The sequence below is a fragment of the Harpia harpyja genome, chromosome W (assembly GCF_026419915.1).
Source record: "Harpia harpyja isolate bHarHar1 chromosome W, bHarHar1 primary haplotype, whole genome shotgun sequence".
NCBI lineage: Eukaryota > Metazoa > Chordata > Aves > Accipitriformes > Accipitridae > Harpia > Harpia harpyja.
This window is the reverse complement of record NC_068968.1, coordinates 21,061,252-21,066,342: the sequence shown is the minus strand read 5'-3', so window position 1 is coordinate 21,066,342 and position 5,091 is coordinate 21,061,252. Positions and strand designations below refer to the sequence as shown.

The 5,091-nt window shown below is 44.6% G+C and overlaps 1 pseudogene; it reads right to left on the bottom strand.

Annotated features, from left to right (window-relative positions):
- Positions 1-839: 839 nt before the first annotated feature.
- On the bottom strand, positions 840-3,184 carry LOC128136171 (uncharacterized; annotated as a pseudogene).
- Positions 3,185-5,091: the final 1,907 nt, after the last annotated feature.

Here is a 5,091-nt window from a genome sequence, read left to right as displayed (position 1 = left end):
CCAAGGTGTTCTCAAAAACCCTCGGGGAGGCGAAGCTCCCTCGAATATACTGATCTGAGGTGCAAGGTACCCCCGAACACAGTGTCCCTTCCAGTTCTGGGGTAAACTCTTTCTGGCCCTGCCATCCCCACAGAGCCACCAGTATCCAGGCCCTGTGTTGCATCTTGGACCGAGATGTGTCTCCCTTCTGTCTTGTTCTCGCCCCTCCTTTCCTGGCCCCCTCTTTGGTTTCCGGATATAATAGAAACTGATAGTTAAGTTCAGTCCAAGACGTTCTAATTTTCCTTTATCAAAAGTTCCCAGATTTTCTGCAAGGCTACAATTATCCATGTTTCCCCAAATATTATCAGTAATATTTAAGCAACAGCCAGTAATTAAGACCTCTTTAGGGTCAGGTACCTCCAGATCAAAGCTGGGTCCCTGCTGGGTATTTCCCTTTCCATAAAGGCATAATCCATTCCTGTCTGGCCCGTCTTTAATAAGAGATGTCCAATTTGTGGTTGGGACTCCTAAAAAGGGGAGTTCCATGTTCCCCTGAGGAAGGGGATTACATACCCAACAATCTGATAAATTTAGTACTTTCGAGATACTCTCTGTCATATTTAAATAAGTATTTTGATCCCAAGCCTGCCCCTTAGGCAAGGTCCAACTCAGGAGCGTGACAATCAATGTCTCACAAATTTGAGCTTCAAAGGTCCCTTTTCTTGTGAAGTCCTTTGGGTGCCTTCTTCACCCTAGTGTGATGGATCCAGGCGCTCTGTTCCTTGATCCTAATCGCGGTGAAGGAGGTAAGTAATACTTGAAATGGTCCTTCCCACTGCGGCTCCAGAGTTTTTCTGTAAGAGACTTTATATACACATAATCTCCTGGTTGTATATTATGTACAGGCCCATCCAAACCTCTCCCTCGAGTCCCTACCACATGCTTCCTGGTTTTATTAAGTTGCTTACCTAATGCTACCATGTAAGAAGTCATAATTTCATCCCCCGCTTGTACAGACACCCCTCTCTGTATCCCATAGGGTTGTCCATACAGAATTTCAAAGGGGCTCAGTCCTTCTTTCGCCCTTGGTCTTGTTCGTATACGCAGAAGGGCTAAAGGGAGAGACTGAGGCCATGTCAAATTTGCTTCTTGTCCTAATTTCACAATTTGCTGTTTGATTAAGTGGTTCATTTTTTCCACTTGACCACTCGACTGGGGGTGATATGGAGTATGAAGCTGCCAATCTATACCCAAATGGCGGCTAATTTGTTGTACTATTTTTGAGACAAAATGTGGTCCTCTGTCAGAGGATATGGTTGCTGGAACCCCAAAACGTGGTATTATCTCTTGTACCAGTATTTTAGTTAGCTCCCGAGCTTTAGCCGTTCTTGTTGGGAATGCTTCTGGCCAACCTGAAAAGGTATCAGTTAATACCAATAAATATCGATACCCCCCTTTTCTTGGAAGTTCTGTAAAATCAATTTGTCATTGTTGTCCAGGCCCATTGCCTTTTCCAATCTGGCCCATTTCCGCCTTGGGGGTATTCTTAGGATTAGTCTGGAGGCAAAGATCACACTGTTGAGTCACCTGTCTCACCGTGGTGTATAAATTTCTAGCCACAATTTCCCTTATCAAATGATTATACAGAGCCTCTGTTCCCCAATGTCTTTTCCTATGTTCCTCCCGTATCAAATGCCATAATAAGCAAGAGGGAATGATTAGCTTTCCTTGTGGGGTATGAGCCCACCCCTCTTCATTATATGACCCTTCTAAAACTGTAATGAGCTTCTGATCTTCCTTGGTGTATTCTGGCTTAACTTCTAGGGAGATCTGCCTATCAGGAATTAAGGCCCCTTCTGTTTTTACCTTTGTTTTGGCCACTTGTTTTGCCTCTCTGTCCGCCAGCTCATTCCCTCTTTCCAAATCTGAGCTCACTTTCTGGTGTGCCTTAATATGCATAATTGCTACTTTCTTAGGGAGCTGGACAGCTTCCAGTAACTTCAGAATTTCTTCTGCGTGTTTGATATTTTTCCCCTGAGAACTCAATAGTCCTCTCTCCTTCCAAATTGCTCCATGTGCGTGTACAACTCCAAAGGCATATTTTGAATCTGTATAAATGTTCACAACTTTGCCGTGGGCCAATTCCAGGGCGCGGGTTAGAGCAATTATTTCTGCCTTCTGTGCGGAGGTGTTCAAAGGCAAAGCCCCTGATTCTATTACCTCTTGGCTGGTGGTGACGGCGTATCCCGCATGTCGATTACCATTTAGGACGTAACTGCTTCCGTCTGTGAACCAAGTTTCCCCGTCTTCCATGGGGCTGTCTTTCAGGTCTGGGCGACTGGCGTATGTTGCTTCGATGGTTTCCAAACAGTCATGATGTACCGGTTCTCCTGTGTTCCCGCTGAGAAAAGAAGCTGGGTTGACAATGTTAGTGACTACAATCTCCACATCATCCTGCTCTACCAATATAGCTTGATATCGCAGGAATCTTTGCGGAGAGAGCCAATGTCCACCTTTCGCTTCCAGTACTGCTCATACTGTGTGAGGCACCAAAACACTCATTTTCTGGCCCAGAGTAAACTTTCAGGCTTCCTGTATATTCAGTATCACAGCCGCAACCGCCCGCAGGCATCTAGGCCAACCTTTTGCAGTCGTGTCTAACTGCTTAGAAAGGTAGGCAACTGCCCGTCGATACGGACCCAGGTTTTGTGCTAATATTCCCAGGGCAATGCCCTGCTTCTCGTGGGAGTAAAGAAGAAACGGCTTACATCTGGGAGTCCGATGGCCAGGGCCGACATCAAAGCCTTTTTCAGTAGCTCAAAGGCTCGTTCGGTCTCCTTGTTCCACTCAAGGTGTTTCTGCTCAGTGGCTGTCAACGTATACAGTGGTTTAACAAGCAATCCATAATTATAGATCCACAATCAGCACCACCCCGTCATTCCCAGAAAAGTTCGTAACTCCTTTACTGTCTGAGGTCTCTGGGTTTGGCATATTGCCTCTTTACGGGCCTGTCCCAAAGTTCTTTGTCCCGCACTAATTTCATAGCCCAAATAATTCACTTTGCGTTGCATTACCTGTGCCTTTTTCTTGGATACCCGGTACCCCTGGAGCCCCAGGAAATTCAACAGACTCACCGTCCATGTCATACAATCTTTCTCTGTTTTGGTGGCGATCAGGATATCATCCACATACTGCAACAGCTTCCCTTCCTCAGACGGGGCTTCCCAGGATTCTAAGTCTTTCACAAGCTGATTGCCAAAAATGGTAGGACTATTCTTAAATCCTTGTGGCAACACCATCCAAGTGAGCTGGGTCTTTCGACCACTCTTGGGGTTTTCCCATTCAAATGCAAATAATTTTTGGCTGGCTTCATGGAGAGGGAGGCAAAAGAAAGCATCCTTCAAATCTAAAACAGTAAACCAAGTCAATTCAGGTGTTAATACAGTCAACAGGGTATATGGGTTCGCCTCTACTGGGTAAAGATCTTCAGTTATCTTATTCACCGCCTGTAAGTCTTGGACCACCCGATATGACCCATTGGGCTTCCAAACAGGTAATATAGGGGTATTGAATTCAGACTCACACTCTTTTAATAATCCCAACTGCAAAAATTTTTCTATCACCGGCCGAATTCCTTCTCTGTCTTCCTTCTTTAGGGGATATTGTTTAATTCTTACTGGCTTTCAGCCTTCCTTGATCCTAACTTCAACAGGTGGAGCACTTTTCGCTCTTCCAGGTGCATTGGTAGCCCATACCCCTGGGTACACTTGGTTTAAGATGTCCTCGTTAATGCTTCCTTCTAGGGGGAGACTGGTTAAGGTTAGGCTCAATATTTGAATATATTGCTGATCTTTTACCTCCAGAGTAATTTCTCCCTTTTTGAATACAATTTTTGCTCCCAATTGTTCCAACAAGTCCCTTCCCAAAAGTGCCTTTGGGGAGTTGGGCATATATAAAAATTTATGAATGCCCCACTGTTTTCCTAATTTATATTCTAAAGGTTTACAAAAATATGCCTTTTCACTTTGGCCAGTTGCTCCCTTCACCATGACATAATCATCTCCCAGGGGCATCAAAGCTTGATTCAGAACCGAGTATGTTGCTCCTGTATCTACCAAAAATTCTACCTCTTCTTGTGTTTTCCCTAGCTTAATTATAACCAGTGGATCCGCTAGGGTAGATTCCCCAGGTTCCCATCAATCTCCCTTCACATGGGCTACCGTTCTTCCTGTTTGAGCCCTCTGATCCTCCTTCTTGTTCTTTGGGCATTCCTTTTTCCGATGACCGAATTTATTACACAAAGCACATTGATCCTTGCCCAGTCGGGGCAACTCTCGTCTAGGCCCTCTTCCTCTTTCTTCCTGGATAACAGACATCAATTTCCTTTGCCCTTGCCTATATCCTTCCTCTCTGTTACTAAATACTCTCCATGCTTCATCCAACAATATTTCTAAATTCCTATTCTCTGTAGGCCGTAATTTCTGAAGTTTGCGCCTTATAGCCCCTGTAGATTGACCCAAAACCAGGGAGACCAATTGTTGTACTCCTACCTCTGACCCAGGATCCAGCGGTGTGCTGTGGCGCATTACATCCCTCAGTCGATCCAGGAATTCGGATGGAGACTCGGAAGGACTCTGTTTGACTGCATACAAAGCTGACCAATTTATAGTTTTGGGGATTGTCCTCTCCATTCCTTTTGTAATCCAATCCTGATACCCCTGCAATCTTTCCATATGTGCAGATCTATTAACATCCCACTTTGGGTCTTGGAGAGGGAAATATTCCTTAATGTCCCCTCCTGTAATCTTATAATGATCTTCAGCAAGGTTCCCTGCTGTTTTTAAAATCAGCTGTTTCTCTGTCTCAGTCATATATTCCAATAATAGCTGTATATCCTTCCAATCAGGGTTATGCTGTTTTACAATAAATTGGAAATGCTTAGTTACACTTATCAGATCACTCCTATAATCTTTTGCAACCTTTTTCCATTCCCCTAGTTCAGCAGTAGAAAAGGGAACTTTGATTAACATCGTCCCACCATCCAGCCTCACCGCCTCTCGGAGAGGTGCTTGTAAAGCTGTTGAGGTAGTTTTCTTCCTAGTACGGGAA